The sequence below is a fragment of the Olea europaea genome, unplaced genomic scaffold (genome assembly GCF_002742605.1).
Source record: "Olea europaea var. sylvestris unplaced genomic scaffold, O_europaea_v1 scaffold3203, whole genome shotgun sequence".
Lineage (NCBI taxonomy): Eukaryota > Viridiplantae > Streptophyta > Magnoliopsida > Lamiales > Oleaceae > Olea > Olea europaea.
Window position 1 is genome coordinate 21846 of NW_019250869.1, and position 12167 is coordinate 34012.

Here is a 12167-nt window from a genome sequence, read left to right on the forward strand (position 1 = left end):
TTCACGAAGCTCGGGCAAAATGCCACAACTTGACAATGAGCACCTAGTGGCACTTTATTAAATTTTTTCCCTTCCTTTAAAAGCTTTTTATTTGACTTTAGTTTCAAATTTTTAAATTACCTTATCTGTACAAAAGTAAAAAATAAAAATACGTTAGAAAATTTTGAGTATGATTTATATCGCTGAAAGTTGAAATTATGAACAGTTTAGCTTTTACATTTCAAATATTTGAAAATTTTATAATTCAATAATTGCAGGAATTATTAAATAAATATAGTATTTTATAATTTTGGATTTTTGGTATGTATTATTTTAATTATTAAATAATTTTTAAAATGATTGAAAATTTAATATAATGTAAAAAATGAGAAAATGCTTTTTATGCTTAGGCCTTGTCTTGTTCAATACCCTTCCATGATGTACACTCATAAAGTCAATCAACTCTCAATTTACTGGGTTTAGTTTATAACTAATTTTAGGTAAGCCTCTTAAAAAATAAAAAAATAAAGAAAATAATTACTTATGAAACATGATCTATGTTAATTAGTTTCATAAACTTTCTATTTGCATTTCTCACGTTATCGTTTTCAACATAGTACAAGGTGTAAAGTGGATGTCTCCTCCCTCTTGCATGGTGCGTGCCCCTATAGAGATCATGCTATGCATATTACCTTAAATGCCTTAGTGTAAAACACTTATATTTATAATAACTTTTAGTTATCGAGCTACCAAAACGATCTAGTAAATATTTATAATCCAAACTTCAATTGTTCAATATTAGATTCGATCAACTCTTCACTCAAAATTTCATTTTCACTCCTGGATTATGAGCTTGATCAAATAATCGATACTATAGTTAATAATTAGACGAGCTTGACCCTAAGATGAATAAGCCCACAGTCTATCCACCTCAAATAATTGTAATTTATCTCAGATACAAAATGAAAACTTTACTCTTCTAATCAATTTTTATTCAGAATTTATACTTACATCACATTTCTGTGTACTGAAATGATAAATCAAGAAATAATAAATAATAAAATTAATTGAGCTCTTTAATATATTACTAAATATTTAGATTTATTTATGAAGTGTGTTGACCTTGTTTTTTGATCGGTCATGTGACTAACAGATCTGGTTCCACTCACTTCCTTGCATATAGCTCCTACACACTTGAGCAAATCATTAGTACACAGCCTTCTTTGAAGATGGGGGAGGCAACTTTGAACACTCTGACTGTTAAAGTCAATCAACTTGTATAAGAATATTGGGTGTGGGATAGGCGGAAGACGTTAAGTCACGTTAGTGTGCAGGTACTAGGGGTATAATATAGAGAATAAGAGAGCAATATTACTATGAGTATAAAATTATATTACTTTCAAATGGCTTAAGTGTGAGCTTTTATAATAGAAAAGATGAAATGTTAATGTTGAATGAAAAGACACGTGACTTCATTTTAACTGTTGAGCCACCGTATCATAGGCATCACAACACTAGTCCTAGGTTAGGAGCATTTAATGACTCTAAAATGTAGCTACCCTATGACATCGGTCTAATTTTTGAAAAGTAGATTGTAAAGTTGACTGATAGAAGATCTGTTGTACGGATGTCATATCAATCAATCTCAGAAGATTTTGTATAGAGGATCTTCTAGGAGATTGAAGAAATATGATTATATGATGTCCTCATGTAGTTGGAGCCTTTTCGCTTCGAATTGATGCAGCATGAGGGTGTATTGCCTCGTTTCGACCATGGGGGGTTCTGTCTCTTCATGATTGTCCGCTACCACACACACACACACACACACACACACACACACACACACACACACACACACACATATATATATAGACTTTTCTATCTACTTCCTGTAATCTCCAAGATATTGTTGTCTCCTCCAACTTTTCGATCTTGTACAATTGTCTCTTCCAAGTGAAATTCCAAGAATCTCCAATTCCTGTGCTCTTCCTACGCTTGCAGCCCATCCTTCCTCAATCTTCAGCAGCTTCTAAAATTCCAAATAAGAAAGTACATTCTTTGTTGTACAAAGGAAGTTAGGGGTTTTGAATTCAAGGATTTGATATTTTTCCAATTATGTGGTAGTAGATTCTCAAGAATGACTGTATTGAATCAAGGTATGAACAGGCTCTTAGATCTTCAAAGTATGTTATGAATATGATATGTAAGAGAGGTATAATGTACAACCACCTTAGAAAATCGCGCAAGGCTTGGATATTTATAGTTAGGGTTGTTTAGGTATTATATGTTGTGTAAAACTTTCCAAAATCGTGAATTGAGGTTGGCCGAATAACACTTTCGCACAAGCGACCCTTCAATGAGAAGCGAGCAATAGACTTTCGCTTGAGCGAAGTCCGAGCCTGAGCGATGATCATTATGTTTTTGTCGCTCGAGCAATGTCTTGCGAACAGCTAGCAAAAATGTGTCGCCTCTTCTTTCCTTATTCTGGGGTCAAACCCTAAGTTACTTAACTCATCAATACAAAATTGCATCTAACTCCTTGGCTTTTACACATGTTCAATTTAGTCCTTTTTGTTTATAGAATCGTCAATTACATAAAACCTAACAAACTCCCCCTTTGACATTCTGTGACAAAACTATACAATTGAAATCAAGGTAGTAAAATAAACAAAACTAAACTACCCAAGCCCTGTCTTTTGCATTCCTTGTTATATATTTTTCCTGAAATCAAAAACTCAAATACCCAATGTAATAGCACGTGATACAGGAAATATAACAATTGAAGCTCATAATCATAAATAAGCATTCTAATTTGAGACGTGACATTAATGTCAATCAAAACATCGATTGAAACACTAACATCACAAAACATCAAAACTTAAACAACTATGCATTATGATATAGAATGCAAATTCTCCCCCTTACTGCAAACTCTCAACATTATGTAGTATCAAAATGTATCTATGTTTCTCTCCAACGGCCCCTAGACATAAAAATGCAAATGTGTCGTAAAGTGCAAATGTCAATGTATGTAACTCTCCCCCCTCGCTCTCCTCTTTTTGTCACAAATGACGAACGAAGAAATATCAAAATCAATATACAGCAACTCAAACATGAGTTGATATCATGCACAAGCAAAATTAACAATTAGTAAACCTCCCTATATACTTATTTTAAGTTAAAATGGAATAAATTATATAAATGATCAATATGTGTAAAATGTCACTAATCCTTTGTAAGTAGAATTTCAAACCTTAATTTTGTGAGAAATGACATACAAAACATCACTGCCAATAACTTTATTCTCATACTTGTGAAAGTCAAACTATTAAGTACATTAGGACCTTTAAATGAAACTCATTTTGCATCTATATTTTGACCTTTTCTTTTCTCCCTTAACTTTGAGCATACAACTTTCACATTTTTCAATATTTTTAAAGCTCATCAATTTTTATATCTTAAGTGCAGGTCTTTCTCCAATAAGCGAGTAAGATGACCTTTATAGCAAGCTTTAGGCCAGTTAATACAAATCAGTTGACCATAGGCACCAAGTTTTAATAATGACTTAATTGTTCGAATCAAATAGGCTCTGAAGAAAAACATAAGATATTGAACTTTTTATTATTATGGGATACACCTAAACTTAGGTCTAACAAATTTGGTCAATTTATGTTCAGAGTCACCTTACAAATAAGTGACTATCATCCCAAATCTGACACACGCGGTTAAGTCTCACTTACAATATCATAGTCTGTGCAGTGCAGATAGTATATGAAGACACCTCCACTAAGTATTCCATAGCAACCTAAGCAAGCAATGAAAAATATACTATAGTTCATCAATTATGCCTATACATGATCACAACACACAAGTTCAAGAATGTTATATATTACCTAACAGAAACAAGTAAACAAATCAGATGCATGGACCAATCAATTACACAACTGATAAAGCACAGGCATGCATCAAGATTACTCATTTTTCATCCAAACTTGCCTAGTGGGAGAACAATTCCCTGACAACTGTCACCAACTTGGTCAAACAAGTTACTTGATCAGTAAGGAATCCAATCCGAGGCACAAAATCCTAATTTTATTCATATTTAAACTCTTATTTCTATGTCTGTTTAGGAATTGATGACACATAGGGCATACATCCTAACTCACCACAGTAAAAATATGTAGGGATAAATCTAGGACCAATGTTGTGTGATCTCTAACGTCTATTCTTAGGTCGACGTGTCCTACGCTGTTTGGTAGACCTCTGTCCTATAGATCCATTATTCTTAGGTTCTGGGTTAAGCACATGTTTTGGATGGTCAATGGTAGGGACAAAAGCCATCTTTGAAGTACTAGCAGTATTCTCTTTAAAACCTAGATCTCCCCTATTACCAACTGGTTTGCTAATACCTAGAATGTTATCTAGTTTTTCAGAACTATTAGAAAAGGCAAATAGTTGAGACTTAGAATACTCAATGTCACTCAAAAGGTTCTTAACCTAGATTTCTAATGTCTCATTCTCAATAGTCAGTGCACTAGCTTTCTTAGAGGACTTTTTAAGCTCACTAGTAAGATTCCCAACCAAAGTATCTAAAGATTTGTTCACGGATTTTAACTTACTCAGGAATGAGATAGATTCCTGAAGGTCAACTATATATTTTTTCTCTCAAGCTCAAGTTCCTTGACCTTAGCACATAAAGCATTATTCTTAGTCATGATCTTAATATACTCCTCATACGTTTTATCGTACGCCTCATGTATATCCTCCTCACTTTCAAAATCTTATTTCTCATTCCTATCTACGTCCTTAGCCTCCTCATTTTCCTTCTCGGATCCTCTCCTCATCCTTGTAGTGAAGGCAATAAACTTCCCACTCTCCTCGTGAGTGGTTTCTAAGATATCCCAAATATCTTTAGTGACCTTACACATCGATACGTGCCTAAACTCTTTAGGTGATACTGTCATAAATAGAGCATATAAGGCTTTACTATTCCTATTGCACTCATCTAAGTTCATTGTAGTCCAATTAGCAATAGGAGTGAGAGTTACTACATTATCAACAGTAGTACTAGGGTAGTCCAACTATTAACTACATTTAACCAAATATGTTCATCCATAAATTTAAGGAAAGCTCTCATTCTAACTTTTCAATATGCATAATTACTACAATAAAAATATGGCAAGACAGTCAATGAATTACTCATCTAGACAAATTAAGGTTAGGACACGAATTTAGGCTCTAATATCACTTGAAAAACCTATAACGCTTTGATACCATTTGAAATTACAAATTAAATTCGACCTTACGTGCAGAATGTACAATTATAAGCAACAAGTCACTTGTTAATAATTTCTAGATAGTTAACCATACAAGTCCAATTTCTCTAAGTTGAATTACCACAGTTTGTAATATGGAAAACAATAAATAACATCAATATGATGACGGAGAAACCTCAACTGGGTAAAAATTTCGGGATTGTTAGTTATTTCCACTATAGACAACGAACGTTACAGTTAAATGCTGTCTAGCCAACTCCACTAAACTTTTCGATCTACTTTCTGTAATCTCCAAAATACTGTTGTTTCCTCCAACTTCCCCACCTTGTACAGTCATCTCTTCTAAGTGGAATTCCAAGAATCTCCAATTTTTGTGCTCTTTTTGCACTTGTAGTCCAACATTCCTCAATCTTCAACAACCTCTAAAGTTCCAATTGAGAAAGTACCTTTCTTATTGTACAAAGAAAGTCAGGTGTTTCAGATTCAAGTATTTGATGTTTTTCCAATTATGTGGTTGTAGGATCTCAATAATGAATGTATTGAACCAAGGTATGAGCAAGCTCTTGGATCTTCAAAGTATATTATGAATGTGATATGCAATGAGGCACTATGTACAACCACCTCAGAAAATCGTGCAAGGCTTGGGTATTTATAGTTAGGGTTGTTTTGGTTATTATAGACTGTGTAAAACTTTCCAAAATCACGAATTAGGGTTGGTCGAATAACACTGTCGGTCGAACGACCCTCCAATGAGAAGTGAGCGATAGACTTTCGCTCGAATGAAGTTCGGGCAATAGGCTAGTGACGATCATTCTTTTTTGTCGCTCGTGCAATGTCTTGACGAGTAGCTTCTTTCTTTATTCCGAACTCAAACCCTAACTTAACTAACTCATGTATACAAAATTGCACCTAACTCCTTGGCTTTTACGCATGTTCAATTTAGTTCTTTTTATTCACAAAATCGCCAATCACATAAAACCTAACATTCACCAACACTCATGATGGTTGGACGCCTATTTTATTCAAAGATGTATTCTTTTGAGTAGATTTCTTTTCAAAATTTATTATTTTTCAAGGATAACTTGAAACACTCCCAATTGAAATATACTTGAAACATTTCTCTTCAAAATTTCTACTTCCTTTTTATTCAAGAATAAAGCATTTTTCAATGGAAAAGTAAAATATACTTTTTGGTAATCCTTTCTTAAAGGGTTGCTTATAGTTAATTGTATGGTTTCTCATAGATAGTGCCAATTCATTGACCTTATTTTTTGATAGATGATGTGGCCAACGGATCTTGGCTCCACTCATTCCGAAATGTATAGCAAAATTATTAAAAGTACGTGACTTTCCCCAAAGATGGGGAGACGACCGCAAACACTTCAACAATCAAGTTGTCAACTTATATAAGTATATTGAATATGGGTTGGGCGAAAGATGTGAGCCATTAAAGTACGATCGTCGATGTAAAATAAAGAGAATAAAAGAGCAATATTACAATTTAATTTTATACTTGACCGAATGATGATTTTGAAGACTTAAAAACCCATTAATCTCGAACATTGAATCCTTGGGTTTAAAACTTGAAAAGTATTATGAAATTATTTTTACACAATTTAGAGTGAGAATGAATTTGTTTTGGTATGAAAAATAAAAAATAATCAGGATGATCGTTACAATATTTCTTGTCTCTTTCCTGATTTGGCCTAAATTTTAGCATTTATCAATCTGGATCATTATATCACATTATTTTAAATTGAGACGTGATTTGACGATTCAAATCGCATCCTATATGGAAGCTCATGGCTTCGTAATGCTTAAACAATCTTGCACTCTTTAAGACACAAAAATAGTTGAATAACCTTAGTTAATTCCATTAAATTCCAAAATACTTGCAAAATTGAGCCTCGACAGCCTTGTTGCCTAGTCTACGTGCTTAAGCATGCACTCACTTGAATCCAGTTTCGGAGCGAGATCGTCGTTTATTTACTTTGACTCAGCTTCTTAATCAGTTGCCATTTTAGTATAGTTGAACTCTTCCATAACCATACACATATAAATGTATTTATAAGTTTAATTATCTTCATCTTCATCATCTTCTTCTTTTTAACTAGAAAACTTTAAATTTCTACGTCAAAACATTATTATTAAACATTCTCGAACATATAATTGATTTCTAATTTGTTATAAATAAAATTTGAAGAGTTCATGTTGTCCATATTAATATTTGATTTTATTATATATGAAATTATTACCTTATCGTTATCACTTGAAGAAGAAAGAAAAAACAAGAGAAGTATTTATTTATTTGAAAATGTGTCTTTTCTCATGATCAAAATTTCCAAGTCCTAAGACTTTATTAGTATATGTTGAAAGATTTAAATAATAAAATCATTGCAATGAACATTTTCAACACCTTATGTCAAGTTAAAAAATTGGAGCATTAGAATTTCCAAATCCAAGATTTTATTAGTTTATATTGAAAGAACTAAATAATAAAATCATTGCATTAATCAACATTTTCAGCACCTCTGGTCAAGTTTAAAAATTGGAGCAATGCTTCATCATCTAGTGTACATACCTATAATTAATTCACAAAGATAGAACTTTATTCTAACATATAAGCAAACTCTATCAAACCAGAAGAGTTTCAATATGTTACTTTGTCAAGACTCAACAGATTAACGGACCAACATTTTACGATCGAGAATTGAGGCTAATTCTCTTAAATTTATCCACATGATCATTATTTGGAGAAAAGTAATAAGATGAAAAAATATAAATAATAATAATAATTGTCAAAGCTTCACTATATAAAAAATTGTTACAATTATATAAACTTTTCACTCACCAACCCCTCGTAAGTATCGTATTAAAAATGATTATTCAAGATTCACCTTACTTACAAATTTCTATTTTTTGAACTAACTACAAAGAACGAGAAAATTCGTAGAAGGCTAACATTACAAATTTTCTTCTCAATAATCCTAATCACTTTCACGAAAGGGGAAAAATGCCAATTTATAATCAACGTCAACTGAAATCTTGACCTAAAAATTCAGTAATGATTATTTGGAAACTTTGAATTTACGTTTATAAATCTGATGGACCTACATCTAAGAAAAGAACGAACAAGCCAAAGCAGAAGGTAAGTTGTGTTCACAATAAAAATTATACTTCTTATTTGCAGCTAAGATCCCTTTACTTTGGTTCATTTGAGATAAGAATCCCAACATTTTAATGCTCTATACTTCAGTCTTACCCTATTCTCTCTATTCTAACAAAACAAACTTGTCACGAAGTTAAATTTGAGAACAATAAATAAATACACACTGAACTGAATAATTGAAATATTTATATATTTGAAGAGTTGAAAATGATTCTATTTTTCCGAGGTGTGATTATTGCAAAACTCATTCATATTTAGCCACAGTTTGGTAAGAATTGAAATCAGAATTTTAGTAAATTTTGATAAAATTGATGAAATGCGTTGTTAAAAAATTATGGGTTCCATAAATGTATTGTTAAAATTAATTATTGACTTTGACTTGTATTAAACATTTTAATCAAATTTGTAGTAAATTTTGACAAAAACTGATGAAATGTGTGATTAAAAAATTGTGGATTCCATAAAATATGTTATTCTAATTAATTATTGACTTAATTCTTACGAAAAAAGTTCTTAATTATGAAAAATCGTATTGAGTGTCACTTAGCTGGAAGTTGGCTAGACATGTAAGTGAGGACCCTCACACGGTTGCGTACATTCTTTCACTTCATGATGCTTTTAGTTTATTGTCTAAAATTCCAACATGTTTTCTGGGAACCCACTAAAGGGAATTATTTTACGCGTTTGTTATTCCCATGGATAGATGTATGTAACCATAATGGGATCTACAATTAACAAGATGATGTCATATCTACCTAGCTAACAAGTTATATTGAAATCATTTTCCTTTTAGTCCAATTTGATAATTCAAATAGAGTTTACATAAGACAACATATTGGACTTGAACACCTCGGCCTCTTGGGAATTCTTCAAACTCCAACAAATGATACAAAGCTACTTTTCATAGAACATTTTTTTCCATCTATAGGGGAAAGTCGTTTATTCAGTATCGATCATGTTTCAGGCCTCAATTTTGAATTTTTGTCTAGGATCTCTAGTATGGAATAAGCCGATCATCTGCTTTGGGATCTTATTGAACAAAAAGGTTGATATTGTTCTTCCATTGATCAAGAATTCCGATTAAGAAAAGTATCATCATCATTCAATTTTCGTTCAAATCAATTTTAATTGAGACTGCACAAATATGATCTACCAAATGGCCAAAGGTTTGGCAAACCATGACCAATCCTGTTGTGAATTTGGCACAGATATTGGAAATTTCAGGGTTTGTCCATGCCATTTCTTATTATTAGTTTCTTGAATAACAAGATTAGGTAATAACAACTACTAATTGTTTTTGACAATATGTTTTATTTAAATAGTGAATTTGTCATTTCATCAGTCAAGGATAGATAGCATCCTAAGATAGTTAGTCTTTGATAATTATATTATTATAATATCACTAACTTATTTGTTGAAATAAATTTTGTTGAAATAAATTTTATCGTATGGACCTATTAGAGAACAGGATATAGAGTCAAATTTTGACAGTGGAGTAGTTTTCACAAAATCAAAAGCTTTTCCTTGAGTTCTCAATTACTTGGTCGATCGGACGATATTAGTTGAATAACCAAAGTAGAAGAATGCATAGTGATCACTGACCTAGATTCACAGACCATGGCATATCGAGAAATATCATTATTGATACGTCAACCACCAGGTCATGAGGCTTTTCCAGGGGAAGTTTTCTATTTACATAATCATGTCTTAGGCTGAAGCTTTTATGAGCAAATCAAGACAATCTAACTCCTACCCTTGATTTAGATATTAGTTGTAGTAGTGTGGGCATATGAGAAGATGATTCTCAACCTTTCAATTGAAATGATAGTTTCACCACCTAGCAGAAAGGAATAGATTAGTAGATTGTAAGTTAGACCGCGAGGAGAGCACATGCTTGGCATAGATATGTTGCAGATCGTGATATAAAGTAAAGAAAAAGTTATTGAAGTAGTTATTATTATTATTTTTTATTTATTTTATTTTATTTTTATTTATTTATTATTAATTTTTTTTTAGGGTTATTTTAACCCACTAACCCCATAACGGTTTACATAAGTTTTTTGTCCAAATCAATTTTAATTGAGATTGTACGTTCAAATACAATTGGTTCTACCGAATACCAACACGAACAAGTACTGAAATCCTCTTAATATGTAAATGGCTATAGGTTTGGCCTTGACCAATCCGATGCAAGTTTGGTATAGGTATTGGAAATTAAGATTTTAGATGCCATTTCTTAATACTTTTGTTGACACGCTAAAAGTGCAGCCCAATTCGAATAGTCCAAAAAATGAAGCTCAACTGGGCAATTCAAAATAAATGCCCAAATAGAGTTATTAATGAATGCAGTGGAAGCCCACGAACGCAGTAATACCATCGTCCAAATTTGCAAGACGCCCAAGATCTGAGCGAATGAAGTGCCTTGCAGTCGTCCAGAGTATGACCCTGTTCTCGCCCAAACCTTCGAATCGCCCAGAATCTTAGCAAACATAAGATGTTATGGTTATCCAAAAGTGCAATTATTGAAGCAGTTATTGGGTAATCTTATCACGTTCCACGATTCAAGGATGTTCAGTTGAGGACGGTTGAACGACAAAGAATAATGGCAGCAGTTAGAGACGGCAGTTCCACGATAAATTGGCCACCATGAATAAAGTGGGCAGTTATAGAGCAATTAAGCGGTTTCTAAGCGGTTGATCACAAAGAGAGCATCAAGAGAATATAAAAGGAAGAAAAGATATAGAGCAAAGGACCCCGAATCAGACACTCTCAAATAGAGAATATGTAATTTCAATTCCTTAGTTTAGATTTAAAACATTTCTTTTCAGTACTCGTGTGTTTGCGCCCCTTGGAGACATTCTATTTAAGTTCCAATTGTAAAGTCATCGCCAATAAAACACCCCTTTTTGGGACTTTGTCTCAAGAGATTTGTTCCTTACACAATGGTCTGATCCTTTTTTAATTGTTAGTGACAATCCGCGCGAAACAATTTGGCACACCCAGTGGGACTTTGGTGTTCGGTGTTGAAGATACAAAAGGTGAAACAATATGCCTCAGAAATCCGATAAGGAAGCAGCAAGTCAGGGAGGAGTCCAGTCTGTGATCGAGCGATATGAGGAGCAGCATAGCTCTCCACGAACAGATGGACAGAATCAGAGCAATCACAGTCGTTACGAACTAATGACAAAGTTGAGTCCTCGAACCATGCATGCATTACTCGAAGAACTTACACAAGATGTCGTTGAACAGGTAAACCTACGAAGTATTCATAATATGGAAAGATTTACCCAGAATGGGAATGCACATTATGATAACATGGCCAAACAACTAAATATTTTGAATGAAATAATGAATAAGTTAGTAGGCCAAATTTGTCAGCCAGTTTTGCCTCTTACAAACCACTTTCAAATTAGGACAATTGTGGGACATAATCCCCCAGTTCTAAGTTTAAATCAAGGGGTAGAACCAGCGTTTGATCCCTCTACTTCAAACTAGGGGGTGGTGCAATACCAAATCAGAATAGTGGCATTAATACATCTAACTTGAGGGGTAATCCAAATGTAAGAGATAATGTCCTAAATAATGGGCAGAATACTCCACGTGTTAATGAGGGAATAAATGTTCAGACTAATGGTAACAATGGCCAAAATCATGGTAACTTCGTTACCAATCAAGGACCAAATATCGGGCCTCAAGCAAATCAACCGGTTAACCAACCTGTAGGAATTCCATATGACCCCAAC